Below are 15,941 nucleotides of genomic sequence, written 5' to 3'. Positions count from 1 at the left end.
GGGGACCTTTCTCTTTGGAAAAAAAAGTTGTTCCTAAGATCTCATGGGAGTGCCCTGTGTTGTGTCTTGTGCCTGCTGCCTCTCACTCTTTCTCTGTGCATGTCTGGGAAGAGTCTGTCTCCATCTTTGCTCTCCCCTCCCATAAGGCTGCTGAAGACAGAAGTAAGGTCGCTTTTAACCTTCTCTTCTTAACCCTGACCTGAAAATCATTACCTACCATAAAGAAATAAAAGTTTAAGGGCTTTAATATTTTGGCTTTTGAGCAGGAAGGGATCAAGTTTTCAGGCTTTTATGCACAACCACAAAGGCTACTGTTCTTTTTTGTTTGAACTGTTCATTGTTTATATCGAGCCGTGGTTCTCTGATTTTCATTTATTCCAAGGAGCTGAAACTGTAAATAAGACAAGTGTTAAAAGAAAGGAAACAAAATAGTGACAATTTCCAAAACTATAAATGGAATTTTAATTGAAGGTGCTTTTGTAGGCACATAAAAATGCTTTAGTATATAGTATTGCTTCAGTGCTTGTGAAATAGTTTGCAGTTTCCTCCAAAGAAAGACAAGAAGATTCACAAACTCAAAAGAGCAGTGTTGACAATTAACTAGAAATAAGCATTTTCCAACAGCACTGAGAAGATGGGATATGTCTCTGTACCTTAAAAAAAAACACTTTTGGTTTCTTATTTCTTGCTTTGAAGACGCAATCCTTCAAGACACTCACAGAAAGATAGGGTGACAAAATGTGTTAACCCAGCATTTGGGCAGAGAGGCTTCTACAAGCCTTGCATTTGATAAGTTTCAGTTTTGACATGTAAAGAAATGTTTCAAGAAATAAAGACATAATTAAAGCAGTAATGATTTATTGAAAAATGTTGGACAGTTAAAATACCTTAGTAAGAAAGCAAAGGCAAGGCAGGCAAAGGAGAAGGAAAAAAAACTGTGATGGATGAGTACTAAAAAAATATGCAATTAGAGAAAGCAAAGCTATTGTGCAAACAAAAGTGAGGAACAGCACGAACAGAGGCTGGAGCTCAAAAGGACTTGGAATAGAGGAGGGCAAGTTCTGGGAAAATCTTTATAAACAATAAGAATGCCTTAGAAGTGGTTTCTTTGATAAACAGGAAGCAAGTGAAAGCCTAGATAGGTAGCGTGATGCTTTTTATTAGATTTGAGAAGGCTGTTTTGGAAAAGCAAGGAAAATAGCACTGAATAAAGAATAGTTCTGAACATAATGCAATCTTTAAAAAAACAATAGAGCAATGCATCACTCACCTCACTTCCCATCAGGAAAAGAATCTCTGTGCTCCTGTTACACATGAAACAGCAAGAGAAGAAGAGCTCATGACCAAATTACCTTTTTTGCTGATTCTCTTAGGCAATTCTGAAGAGTCTGAGTGTGTTTGGGCTATTGCTGATTTTTAGTGAAAAGCTGTTGCAAGCAGATGTAAGTACAAATAAACATACAAAAGCCCCTAAGAGACTGGAGTCTTCAGTCAAAGTAACTCAAGAGTAGTATCTTAAAACTTTGTACTCTGTCAGGGTTTGGAGGGATGTCCCTATGTCTTGCTTTAGCTGATTCTGCTGCAAGGTAGTGACTATAAAAGTGAAATTCCTCCTCAGCCTTTGCACTTACAAGATACAAATTACTTCAATGGTATTCTTCTGCATTCTTATGAATGGGTGAAAGCATCAGTCAGCAATAACTTAGCATTAACTGCTTTTCAGTAAGTATAATGAGCATTTGTAGATGGTGTAATGTCTGTGTGTGCATTCCAGTGCTTTCTCAAATGAAGAATTAATTCTGCATGTCCTCTCTGAAAAATCCTATAAGTAATGTGGATGCTGTTTTATCATCCATCTTCATTATTAAGTAGTATGTATGGCCCAGTCAAATTCTGTGAGAACAAATCAGGAAGGGAGATCATTTAAAGAAAAATAAGAGCTCAATAAAGACAATGCTTATTTACAGAATGGTATTTAGACTCACTCACTGTTGCCTTAGTAGTCAGGCCGAGACTTTGGACTGAAGGACAGATGCCAAGCCCCTTTCCTCCTCACTGGTAAAATCTCCTGCTGTTTACATGGCCATGTACCTGTGGTGCTTATGGATTAATTGTTTGTTGAAACTATTTTTACTGAAACCTCCATGAACCTTTCAGATTCCTTGGGTTGCTCACAGTATAGCACATACCTGAGGGTCCTCCACCAACACTGCAGGTAAAGGGAGGACATACGAGCTAACCCTGATACACAGACCTTGTGCAAATGAGAAGGCAGTAAGACCAAAAAGAGGAGAACTAGATTGGAAACGTAGTGAGCATGACCTTGATGTTAAAATACGTGAACTCAAGTGCTTTCAGGCTGAAAGGCTGTCAGTCCACTTCTGGTACCTCTTTTACAGAGCAGCACATCTGGAACGAAGAACATCAGAGCAGTCTGATGCCTGTACCTCTGCACCTTCTGCAACAGGGAGTATTTCCTCCATAGCAAATTCACAAGTACAGGTTGCTAAGGAGACACATGTCAGGTTAATAACACAGCTTTTGCTGACCTTAGTCAAACATACCCTTAATGCCAAAGAGGATTTGGAATGCACTTTTCTGAGGGAAAAGTTATTCATAATGAGAAATGCTGCCAAGCTATTCTTTCTGCTGCATCTAATGTCTATTAATGAACAGGACAGCAGGGCTGACATGCTCATGTTTAACATTCAGGTCCTATCATATGCATCTGTCCTTAAAGAAATGCTGAAAGATTAACTCAGGCTTGACAGCCTGATCTGCAAGGATCTTATCTGCCAGTGAAGTCCTACACATACCTGTTGCAACAGCATCACCAGTTCTGCAGCTTGCGTGCCCTCCACCCTCTTCAATCACCCCAGTACAAGGCATTTCCAGTGGGACGACAGTCAGGCAAAGCAAATGAGACTGCTTGGCAGGACTTGAGGCAACCAGCTTCTCCAGATTTCTGCTGGAAGATGTGTTTGTGTGCATGTGAGTGTGTGTGTGTTGGAGGGGGGAGGAATTTGCAGTAAGAAGTTGTGTTAAAAAATAGTGGAGGGTGTCTGCAGATCTGTTCAGTGAGTTTATCTAAATATTCCCTTTTCTTCCCTTTCTTTTCCCCTTCCCTTCCTCCCTTCTCTTCTCCCATTTACTGTCAGGAAGGGCCACCTCTGAAGGGTCAATTCAGTACAGCCTGGCACCAACACAGACGGACGTCAACAGCAGTTACAACAGTGAGTCAATTTGCAATCGGGGGACTCCTTAAAATGTTATTCTTTTATGTGCATGTGGAAGGTGCAAGAACTCTGCAGAGGGCTTCCAGAAAAGAGACAGGGTAGGTTTGTCACCACTACCTCCCTCTGGTTGGAGCAGCCTGCAAGTTTTTGATGCCTCACTAAAAGCATTAGATAAAGGTAGGTTTTCCTGAAAGATACGAGGATCCTGATGTGCGATGTGCGAGGGCCAGTGCCAGAGGATTTTACCAACAGAATAGGCTTTCGAAGCTGGATGCTGTTCAGAGAAAACCGGCCACCAAGAAAGCTTAAGACACTTCAGCTGACTAGAGAAGAGCCTGGAAGCCATGCACAGACAAGGCTCATCATTGAATTGTTACTTTACCAGCTGGAGACAAGAGCTGCCAGTCTCAGCTTTGTGTAGGAGCACTGATCTGTTTTAGGACAGGTGAAGAGACCTTGCTTTCAGTTTTGAGGCAATTTAGCTGCTATCTCTTAGATTCTCTGGTGCTCCCTGGAGCACCTGGAGGGGAAAGATGAGCTCTTGCATGGTATAATATGCTCTTTTTCTTTCATTATGCACACACACGACGTTATCCAACACTTGTGATCCCAGTCCTCAGTGGTTCCTTCTCCTGATATGTGTGTTGGGGGGAGAGACTCTTTATGGGGTTGTAGGAGGGGAAAGAAAAATTCATTACACAGAGCAAATGAAAAATGGCACCTACTCCTCACTGTTTCTAAAAGGAACTCCTGTCCTGTATTTTCTTCTTGGTGGCTTTCTTGGGACCAACAAGCTTTGGCCCAGCATCATAGAGAAGGTAGCTGGGGAAGGAGGTGATAGTGAGTTAAAGGAGAAGTGGACAAGTGGATGAGCTGGAGGGGATGAGAAGAGGTGATGGCAAACGGAGAGGACACGAGAAGGGAAAAGAGATGACAGTGAAAAGATCCAGAGAAAACAGTTCTGGGTCTCTGGAAAAGCAGTCTGAGGGCTGAAAATGTCACAGTGAGCTCTTTTTTAGCTAAACTGTCTGGCCTGAGATCTGAAAAAAGCCTCCATTCACCCCTCCACTTCAAAGACAGTAGGACAAATGACACCCTCTGGCAGGGACTGAGCGAGCGGACCCTGTCTGTCACTGGTTCAAGACTGACCACCACAGCTATATAATTTGTAGCATTTCATTCATGAAAAGGTAGTATGAAACAGTTGCGAACTACTGCACAGTGATGGGATTAACCCTGTTTTTTCTAGCTGTGTTGTCCTCAGCATAGTTCTAACATTTTCCATGTGTCTACTAAACACTATATCTTTGGTATATATATGAAGATACAGCTTTTTATTAATATATTTGAATATATTTGTTAAAATCTTGCTCACAAACTGTAAACGTAACTGTAATGTTATCATAGACTATACTGTAATCTGATTTTATGCTGCACAGTGAACAATGGCAAATTTGCAGCACAGACCAATGTCTCACTGATCTTTGACTCTTGAGCAAAGAATTGCTTTTTCTTCTTACCACACTTCTTTGCCTCAAATGCTTGAGTGAGTCATACTGTATTTGTTCTCCCTTTTAGTTTTCTGATGGTTTGTTTAAGGCCCACAGTTCATGCAATCTGATGGTTGCTTCTGTAAACTGTTGCTTGAAAGCGTTGATATCCTGGGCAGTGCATCAAACCAGATGTTTAGGCAGCTGTATCAATCCTGTGAGCAGTTTTGTGTGTCAGTAAATGTGCGGACATGGGCCTTGAGATCAACAGGAAGACTCATTGTGAAATTGCAGCATGCAATTGAGGGACCTAGGCCTGTATTTGTGCCAGGTGGAAGTGATTTAAAAAGATTTTAAAATCTCCCACAGATAGGAGACTGAGTACCGGGGGAATTCAGGCTGATGCTTGGCTCATCATAGGATGCCTTTAACAGTCAATGAGTTTATCTGAACTACATTTTACCAGGGATTATATTTTACCAGGTCCTAGATGAAAAAAACCAGCAACAGAAAAAAAGCAACAGCCTCGGACATGTACAGCCCCATGGTTTGGGAGAGGATGAGCTGCAAAGCACTTTTTGGGGACTTAAAGTCTCTATGAAATACAGTACACTATCATATCTTGTTGTTAGCTCACCTAGTCATCAGTCCTGTACTTGTCAAGAGCAGCACTCTATTTTTGGCTTTTTTTCTTTTCTTTCTCAAGTTGTTAGAGCACTTAATCAAACTTCAAGATGGATTGTGATTAGATCTCAAGCCCCACTTTGAACTGTAGTTGATTTTGTTAATGTCTGCTGTGCTTCCTCTCTGTGAAGAACAGTTTGAGGCTAAACTATGAGAGTTTTCAGGGGAAAATTCAGACAAGAAAAGCAACAGCATAGTAATACCAAGCAGGTAAGCTATTGGGCAAGGCTATTCACAATGCTTGGCCAATGCCTCTTTTTTTTCCCCCCCTATTCATTTGTATGTAGCCTCTCCCACTCTCCTGATCAGAAACTGGACCTGCAGAGCTTAGTGTTGAAATTCTTGTAGCCATGCAATACTTGCAGATTCCCAACAGCATCTCAAAATGTTGTTAGGACTTTATTATTATTATTAAGGATGGCCTCCTTTGAATGACAAAGCCTTGTACAAACAGGAAGAGATAGTCTATCTAGGTGGACAGACTAAAGGGCAAGAAAAAGGAAAGGGTCTAAGCCCTGTAACAATGTAGAAATCTTCCTCTGAGAGTGGGGCAGTACTGGAATAGGGGCTGAGGAAGGGTGTACAATCCCCATTCTTGGAGGTACTCAAAACTTCACTGAAGAAGGCTTGGAGCAAGCTGATTGAACCTGGAAGTCAGGCTTTGAGCAGGGTTTGGACTCAGTGTCCTCCAAAGGGCCCTTCCAAACAACATCACCTTCTAATTCTATTATCTATGGTAAAATCAGTGGCAAAGTTCTGTGTAGTGAGGTACATATAGCCTGATAATTGGTCTAGCATCTAAGCTGCAGAAAATATCCTCCAACTTTGAAAATAAGCTGTCTCCTCCAAAACCACCAGGTGAATGTTGCCTTCTGAAAGTCTGCAGTGGACAGGAGAAGGATGTGATGGAATTTTTTGCATCAAATTAAAATGAAGTCTGCTATATACACAGAGTAGCTAGGATTTTAGGAAACAAGGGCTGGAAGGTGAGCTGGCAGTCTTAAACAGGCAAAGAAATCTTGCTCCCCATAAGACTGAGACTGACTGAACTCTCTCAAGGGCAGAAGGACAAAACTGTCCTTTCGCAGATGTCCGGGGGATCAGAGCTAGAGGCATCTCACTCTGACAGCATTGTTCCTGTTGTGTAGCTAAATTGAACGGGTCAGGTCCTGGGGCTGTCAATCCAGCTAAGTTTGCACTAGCATTTAGAAAGGAAGTAGGTATCCTCCAAGGGCTAAATGCCAGTGACTCTGATGTGACATTGTGATAAAGTCCTGGGCTTTTTCAGTGGGAAGAAAGTATTGTTGCATTACTGTAATGACTTGTGATATCACATCCATTGCTCTTTTATTGTGCATTTTCAAACCCTGGGCTCCCATTTAGTTTTGATGGACACCAGCTTTTTTCTTCTGAATGTTTTTTTAACCTTTCTTTTTTGTAGTGATGGGAATCTAAACTGAGAGCTCATTATAAATTCCTGCTGTGCATACTGAGCTCCTAAGTGTTACCTGAGGCAGGGTCTGTAGGAAGAGGTAATAGCAGATATTCTCTTATACCAGCCGACATAGATGTGAAAAACAGACTGATTTTCTGACACACTAGTCACTGTTCATATGTGAAACAGAAGCAAGGAATTTCCAGCTATCATGCTGCATTCTGGGTTTCTTGGCTGTTGTATTTTGCTTCTTAAAATTCCTATTTAGAATCCACTGAGGCTGCTTGGGTGGCTGCTATTCATTTTAGTGGGTTTAGGGATAAGTATCATATCAGCAAGATTAATGATTATAATTGAATTTACAATGTTTTCTGTTTTTTCTTGCTATCTATGACATTACTAGCTTTTTTAATGGCCATTCATTAAAAAGCAAACTAGCTGACTCCCTGAGACATGCTAAATTGTTTCTGCAGTCTGCTGATGACCACTAGTTCTGCTGGCAGAGTTCATAGGGAAAATTTAGAAAGTGAATCTGTATTAGTAACAGCACTGCTGCCAGCTGACTTTATTATAAGAGTTAAACCCTTATTCTTTCTGTGCTCTGACTTATACACCTTGATTTTGTCAGCATCCTAATCATGTCTGTCACAATACAAATTGGATGGAAAATCTTCCACAGGAGTGTCCTGCCCACAATTTTAGCATTAGCAAGAAATAATTGTGCAGTGCCTTCTATGGAAACATTTCATTCCATCACAGCTGCCAATTTCAAATGATTGTTTTTGTTCCAGTTAATGGGAGCTGCTACAGAAATGTCACTCTGGCACAAATTTTGGTGCCGAGATCTCCAAGCAGCAGAAAAACAGCAGCTACTGAGAGAGAGGAACGATGGCTCTCATCGTGTCGAGGAACTTTTAAGGACAGTGGGATGGCTGAACACCGCTCATTTGCGGCTACAGGCTCCTAATGCACATAGAGTTTTATGAACCTGAATAACTTCGGAGTGAATTTGTGACAGGACAGGGGCATAATGTCACTGATCTCCTTCTGAGGTGATGACGCATGCCAGTGCTGGATTATGGCCCTCAGGTTCCTTACCTAAAACATTAAAACAACACAGCAAAAAGTCTGCTTTTCCAGGGGAGGGGGACAGGCAGAGGTGATGGCAGAGGTCAGACAAAAGCACGTGCCAGCCCTTGGTGGAGACTGGCAAGTCAGGAGAGTCTCAGCAGTGTCAATACCACTGCAGGGTGAGCCCCAGCAAGAAGTTTGTGTCTATTGCTCAAGGTGGGGAGATAGGGAAGGGGCACTCATGGGGTTCAGAAAGAGCAGAACTTGATCTTTAAATAATCCAAGGTGTTAAAGCTGTGAAATGTTGAGGGTTGTGGGATTTTTTTTTTAATTACTACCTCCAGGTGATGGATTTAAAAGATAAAAACATCCAATAATTGCTTTTTCTTGTTGTGGTTTTTTTGTTTATATTGTATCTTGTATTTCACAGGTGTATTTCATAGGTATTCTGGAACCTGTTTACATGGGGACACTCAGGCAATAGGATCTGAATTAATTTCTGAAGTGCATTTATTACACAGAATTAGATCCTGGTGTGGGCACTCTCACTCAGAAATAAGCTAAACTAAAATCGAGGGTTAAATTCAAGAGCAGGGTATGAAAGGCAATGAAGACAGCAGAAGAATTTGCCTTCATTTGAATCTTGTGAAAAGTTCATGGAGATAAAATGCTATAAACCAGGTCCTCAGCCAGTGTAAGTGAGCATTATCCAGCGATTTCGTTCAGGTGTTCAGTAGGGGAGAAGTTGGTCCTTAGCAGGTAGCTAACACTGCAAAGTGTGAATGCTCAGGAATTGGCAGGGATGTAGGAAAAGGGTATAAACTGCAGACGTTTATAGAAGCATCTGTTGTTTAGATCAAGTTAAAGCAGCCTTTGGCTTTTCCTGCTTTGTGCAGAAATCAAATTATTGTATCTTTTTTTTTAAGTCAGAACTCTTGCATCTGACTTTCTTTTGTGAATAGGACAAACAGGAGGTGATACAAAATATAAAACGGAGTGATCTAAACATGGAGGAATAGACAGTTCTGCCTCAAAATATAAGAATTCAGAGGCAGTGGTAGAAATTAAAGATTACAGTTTCACAATATGTAATTACACTGTGGAATTCACTGCCATGGAAAGATTTTGAAGCCAGGAGTTTAGCTGAATTCAAAGAAGCATTAGCAACTTACATGAATTACAAGAATACCTAGGCAGGTAATAATTATGATGAAAATTCTGTGAAGCATATTAGATGCTGTGCTTTGGGTATTATACTAGTGTCTATCAGGATGAGATAATCTAGCAGACAGGCAACCTGCAGTAGGCAGAAAATCACCTGAGAAATACCTGGGATTGATCACTGTAAGATATAAGATTTAGAAGACCTTGGGTCATATCCAGGTTATCACTTGATCTAGCTTCCTTTTTTGAACTGCCCCATCCTCATTTTGGCTGAGTTAAGCTTTTCAGGTGTCCAGCTGCTGATGAGTAATGTATTCTGATCATACTGATTCACAGTGAGTCAGGAAACCTGACTTTTTAATACAACTTGCAGAAGAATCGTGTTGAGCTAGGTCTGCTTGGAGCCTGAATATTGCCATAAATGACAGTGCTGAGGAAACAGGTGAGTATAACTCTCAGCCTAGCACAAAGTCAGTGATCGAGATACAGATTTGGAACTGTTCAGTATTGTCATAACAGCAGTGTCCAAGTTTATTAGCAACATGCTGTGAAAAAGCAAGCTGTGGGAACTGACAGGTAGGTTTGCTTGAAGGATCCTCAGGGTTGTAAATAAAGCATCCATGTCCAGGTCTGCTGGGGCACATTATGCAACAGACTTTCTCCTCAGCAAAGAAATCAGCGGACATCAGGGAACAGAACAGGAGAAAATGCTGCTCTCTCTCCTTCCATGACTCACAGGGGAAGCAATGCAAAGGGGTTTATATAAGAAGGAGCAAGACCCAGGAGTCATGGTGCAGGTCATTTCACATGCACCTTTCACACCGCGACCCAGACAGTCCCTGTTCATAGACATCTTCATTGTGAACAGCAAAAAATGAGGATGAGAGATGAAGTAGTAGTCACTTAGGGGAGTAAGAAGCATGTCGTACAAAGTAAGAGGCATGTCACACTGAGTGCCTGTGTAAATGCCTAATATCCATTAAGTGCAGAGGAACTGAAAAGGGGGAAGGATGCCTCATGCAAAAGCACCAAGTTTGGGCCATGTTTTGCTGCCTGTATTTCTGCCTAAACCTATATTTCTGGCCAGCTCTAGGGTCTCCCTTTCCATTGCCTTCAACAGTATCTTGAACTGCTGTTACAGGCACTCAGTTCTTAGTGTGCAGGAGGAATTTAGCCCCTGAAAAGTTCACCCCAGCAGTCAGCATGGAAAAGCCAGCATGCAGTAATTTAACGTCAGAATTGCTCAGCACTGTAACTTCCCTTTATCTAGAAGATACAAAGGAATCATTGCAATATAGTGAGTTAAGTACATTTCAAATACTTCTTGTTTATGTGTTTTGTTAGTTTATGTCAGTATTACAGCTCAGCATGTAATAGCCATTCTCATTCCACAGTAATTACGTTTAGATGAAGTACTTTACTGGTTAAGCTGCAAAAGTTTAACTGGTTATACATTCTTTATGCAATTAATTTGTGAGAACTTGTGTCATCTCCTCTGAGTGATGTGCACGTCCTATGAGATCCCAACATCATCAGTAAGCATCTGATGAAATCTCTACAGCAGTACTTGTCCTGGGAGCACTAGAGCTGGAATTTAAAATTGCCGTCAGTATAGCCAACAAAGGTAGTTTGAAACTACCGTTCTTGTTCAGAATGGTGAAGTCACTTATGGTGATGTTTTTCTTTTCTAAAATGCAATGCTTTCACCACATCATTGTCCTGAATTATAAAATTAGCTTCTATCCTTTCTTTTTTTGTATAAGACAAACATAATTTCTCTACAGTAGACTTCAGGTGTGAAATAATTAAGCATTATAATTATGTCACTTCAGACCAAAGTATCTGCCACAACTCTTAACAGTCTTGTAGAGGAAGAATTCAAAAAAGGAAGATTTTTGCTCACCCTGTAGTGTTTTCATATGAAGTTTGTGCTTATATGAGGAAGAAGAACTTTGAAAGGTCAGAAGAAACCATAGTTTACAAGCCCTTTCTGTTCTGGCTGCTGCAGCTCTCTTTCTGCTCTTGCACTTGGCAGGTAGGGTCCACTTAAACATAACTTGGATGTGACAGTTTCCAAAGGATCAGACAAAGAACAGAGGAGGAAGTATGTTTGGGAAAAGCCAGTAGAACAATGTGGCTGAGATGACCAGCTAACTGCTTGCAAGCCAGCAGCTGATTTCCTGCTTAGATGCAGTAATTTCTTTACACAAGCTTACACAGCTGAAAGGTGCAACACATCTTTAGTTATCACATCTGAATCCTTAACTGGAAAGAGCACAAAAACTCACAAAAATTGTGAGACACATGCTAAAAGCATCCGGAAGTTGTCCAAATAGCAGATAGTCAGGGTCCATTAGGCAATGTGAGCTCAGCAGAAAAGAAAGCAAGCTATTGATTTTAACAGGTCATAAAGTAGCAGGTTGTATTTGGTGAAATAAAACAGGACATATTGTGCAACTTTTTACAGAGGCATGGATTGTAGCTCAGGGAGGGAAACAGCTCTCACTTTCTTTTCCCTGGCTCCCTTCATTCATGCACAGCTAAGTGTTGTGAGCTGTTGGCTGCCTGTAGGAGTGGGTTCTTGCTTGTGTAAAGCCCAATAGTGTTGACAGGGCAGTTAGTGTGAACTGCACAGGGATTTTTGTTACTGGTGTAGATAAGATTTTGAAGGATGAAGCTGCTTCAGGAACAAACAGTTAGGCTGGTCAGACTAGAGGGTCATTAAGGATCTTTTCCTATGCTATTCTTAATATGCCTCACTTATAACAAGGAGAAAGTATTTTTCTGTAAAAGAACAGCCTTTTACTTCTTTTTGTTTAGCAATCTCTACACCAGCCCACACGTATTCATCACTGTTGCAGGGTAAATCCTGCCATCGCGCTGACTAAGCCTACAGAAATGCGAAGGGAATTGTGTGCATGCCACTGGCTGCAGCCGTCTTCCCGTGCCATCCCACAGATGCAGCCAAGGTCCTGATTTCCTCTCGCTGTTATAAATCAGGACTAAGTCCATAGGGCCTACAAGGGCAAAAATGGGATACAAGTGACTAAATGATGTCTAGTGGGGCCAGCATAAATTCAGGAGGGAGAAACAAACAAACAAACGTCACTCACAGTCTTATGAAGCTGCTGTAATGACATTGGCTACTTTTGTATTTCCAATATGCAGAATTTTTTTTTTTTCCTGTGATTTTAAATGAGTTAAAGTCTTTGGGGTTTTCTCTCCATTGCTAAAGTGTTTACAAAGAGCTTTTTGCCACTGTTTTCTAAGGCCAATGATAACACAGGGCTGTTGGCACAGTCATTAGAATGAGGAACAAGGTTTAGGCTGCACTATCCCCAAATTAAGTCAGTTATGATCTCTGCATGCCCAGTCAGCCTTCCCATTTTCTAGTCCTCTCTGGGATGGCCGTACTGCATGGCCAGCCCCAATTACACCCTGATGTTTGCAAGGATGGCTTATTGGTCCCTTCTGTCCCTACTAGTGGCCTCCTCTGCTAACCACATCTGTAGGTCTCCAGGTGATCTAGCAAAGAGAGAAGAGGGGAAGAGGTGGAAAAGCCCTTCAGATAAAGGTCTCAGCATGTTGCTGAAGTAGACTGGGCCTTTCACAAGCACTGCTTGTATGTGGACAGGTCAGATGTTCAGACGGTGTGAAAGCTGTTCTCCAACATCTGGTGTTATCCCATTACACCTGCCCAATGTCTTGAAATTCAACCTTAGCTCAATACCTCTACATCTTTGTCCCTCCATGTCTTCACATTCATCTAAAGCCATCCATGATCTGGGAGGTCAGTGCTTGCCCCAACTCCCAGCCATGCTTCCCTGACTCCTCTCTTGTGTCATCTTTCCCATTCCTGCAATTGCAAGAACTGAGTGAAAAACTAGTCAAAACCTTCCTTTTGCAGAGGTAGTTTTCAGGTGAATCAGTGGATTTACGGCAGAAGAAAGAGGCTATTAGCATCTCTGCTCAGGGAAAGGCTGACATTTCAGCTCAATCCTTATTAGACATTAAGTCCAAACCAGAGAGGTGTTAGGGAGGCCTTGAGTGAGGGGAAAGGCTTCTACGCATGGTCAGTCTAGCTGTGAAAAGCAGCACCACAGAAAAACATTTTTTATGCTGCTTCCCACAATACTAGTGAAATAGCAAGAGCACTTCAGTTCACCATGGGCTGGAACTCCTCAACACATAGGAGACGCTCAAGCCCCATGCCTGGTAGGGTTCCATAGGACTGCCTTCCCAACAGGATGACTTTACTTTTCTTCCCATTGCTTGTGCCTGTTGCCAAACAATCATTACTGATGGGGGCTTCTGCAAGATGGCTGTTCTCAGGAGTGCAAGTAGATATCTCTTACCATGGCTGTCTGAAGTGCTTCTACCTTCCCACCAGTCTCTTCAAAATGTAATGCCTGCCCCTGCAAAACATAAGATAATTACCCAGCAGATCAACCTCCTGCTGGATATGATGAGTTCTCTTGTGCATGTGGTCTTTAGATCAAGACTGGATTTGGGGCAGTTAGGGACCGTTTGTTTCCTACATGGATTTCAACTGTGAGAAAAGCTCCCCTGTATTCAAGGGTCAAGGCTAGGTTTGGCTGTGTAACTGGGTCTAGGTTTTACTGGCAGGGCAGACTCAGTACTTTCTGAGACAAGGGAGGTAGGAGGTGGACTACAACCCAGGCTATGGGTACAGGAACAAGCTGCCACAGATAATCCAGCATATAGGTATACAGAATGTCAAGTACTCAATTTAAAATGAGTGTACCATATTCTGTCACCAGCATGAGGCAGCTCCCTCCCTATGGAAATGCTTCTTCTTTAGAGTAAGTGGAGAAGTCAAGTCTGCCAGGTTTCTATCATGTCTTAAGCCTATTGGTATGAGGTAAGGAGTCAAGCCCCAAGACTTTTTCTATCCTCCTTCCGATGAATGCACAAAGGTTTCTGTTTTGCTTGCTGAGAAATACCTCACTTCTCTTCTTGCTAATCGTATTTGTATTGGGTTTCATTTCCCTCTCTGATACAGAAGGTTAACAGCATGTTCATGCCCAGCAGGCATCAGTTTGCATCTGTTCTTAAATTCAGAGCACATAACTGTACCCTCAATTTCCATTCTTTGGAAAGCTGAATGTACCATGATTAAAATAGACTGCAAACAGATGCTTGACGATAAAAAGGTCCCGTTTGCTTGTACTAATTGCAATTTGTGCTGTGAGGATTTTGTCACTGTTTAATGGCTAATCTTTGTAAGGGTTCAGTGAATCTGCTGGGCTTGGGGCTTTGGCATAGTCATGATAGGCCTGCAGTTTTGATTTCTGGAAGTTTTGGATTCAAAGCTCGCTGAGCAGCCCAGAACTGCCTAGCCATGGGAACTTACAGTCACACCCTCCTGCTGCAAATTTGATAAGTAGGGACATCCTTCTTCCAGAGTGCATGAGAAGAACAGTAGAGTTGGTTGTGTCCACCCTGCACTGCTTATGCACTGGAAAATTGGTCATTTGGCTCCAGGATGTGGAAAACCTTCCTTAGCGTAGAGTTTAGAAAGGATCCTTCAATTTTCTTTCTTTTGTACCAATTGAACTTCAATGAGCAAAGGCCAGAAAAGGCAGGTGGGGGCAAGACAAAGTGGTCTTTACAAAGAAGTCACTTAAAATCTCTTCTGACAGCAGGCAAGAGCAGGTCACAGGATATGAAGGGAAAAAGCAGAGATGACCCTGATTAAATCTGGAGGCATGTGTCTGAAGCAGCTTTTTGATGATGTTGTTGATAGTATCAGCTGTTCACATGCCCCCAGGATGAGTTTGGTGCCCCTGACTCAAGAGAAGGAAGGGAATAGTGTGTCTTTCCCCACAGGCCCAAGGCCTGCCCTTATGCCAGTCCTCACTGTGAAGTTCTGGGGATAAACCAAAACAGCCCCGTTGTCTCCTCTCTCTTACACAGTTGTATATGAGGAGAGATTCCCTCCACAGCAGTCTGAGATTGATGCGGAGAGAACCTGGACTTTAAGTAAAACCGAGCTCTCTATTACTCTACATAGTGCCCTCCTGAGTTTCAAGATGCATGAGAAGGTCTGCAGGTGCCCTGCCAACACCCCGACTCTCAGAGAGAGAGCCAGAACTGCAGCATACATGACGCATCCCCTTGCTCATGCTGTGAATGCACCCTAGGCTGCAGCAGGCATGCAGAGGAAGATACTTTTTGTTTGTCTTCCTGACTGGTCTGTTAAACCTTTGAATCCCGTATCGAGAGTAAAAGTGAGCTGCAGGCAAAGTAGAAGCTGGCCAGGCATGTGTTTATAACAAACACGTGTTTTTTTCAGTACAGTAATTGCAGATGGAGTTGGATTTTCAGCCCACGTTTATTATCACTCTTAGATTTTGTTTTTGCAAAGCCAGTGTTTCTGTGAAAATGAACAGAAATGGCAACATGGTAGAGGGAAGAAGGGAAAAAAAGCTAAGCAGGGTGGTAAAGGCAGCAGTACCTGGGGCTTTATTTCAGGCATTCACATGTTAGTGAAAATGTAAAGGGTGGGAGGCAGGGAAGCTGCAAGGAGCAAGGGCTGAATTTGATTAATTACAGCCACTAGCACAGTATCTGCAATTGACCTAGATGATCATCCTAGGTCCCTTCCAACTGAAATCTTCTCTTCTCTTTTCTCTCCTCCTCTCCTCTCCTCTCCTCTCCTCTCCTCTCCTCTCCTCTCCTCTCCTCTCCTCTCCTCTCCTCTCCTCTCCTCTCCTCTCCTCTCCTCTCCTCTCCTCTCCTCTCCTCTCCTCTCCTCTCCTCTCCTCTCCTCTCCTCTCCTCTCCTCTCCTCTCCTCTCCTCTCCTCTCCTCTCCTCTCCTCTCCTCTCCTCTCCTCTCC

At 42.3% G+C, this 15,941-nt stretch overlaps 1 protein-coding gene across 1 annotated transcript in view; it reads left to right on the top strand.

The window, feature by feature from the left end:
- The first annotated feature begins 3,168 nt into the window (after nt 1-3,168).
- NRG1 (neuregulin 1) overlaps nt 3,169-15,941 on the top strand; it is a 314,057-nt gene continuing 301,284 nt past the window's right edge. The window contains exon 1 of the mRNA XM_019470843.1: nt 3,169-3,233. The gene's annotated coding sequence lies outside the window, so the exon portion shown is untranslated. The remainder of the gene's footprint in view (nt 3,234-15,941) is intronic.

Source organism: Aptenodytes forsteri, unplaced genomic scaffold, assembly GCF_000699145.1.
Source record: "Aptenodytes forsteri isolate BGI_AS27 unplaced genomic scaffold, ASM69914v1 Scaffold224, whole genome shotgun sequence".
Lineage (NCBI taxonomy): Eukaryota > Metazoa > Chordata > Aves > Sphenisciformes > Spheniscidae > Aptenodytes > Aptenodytes forsteri.
This window is presented reverse-complemented; position numbering and strand designations above follow the sequence as displayed.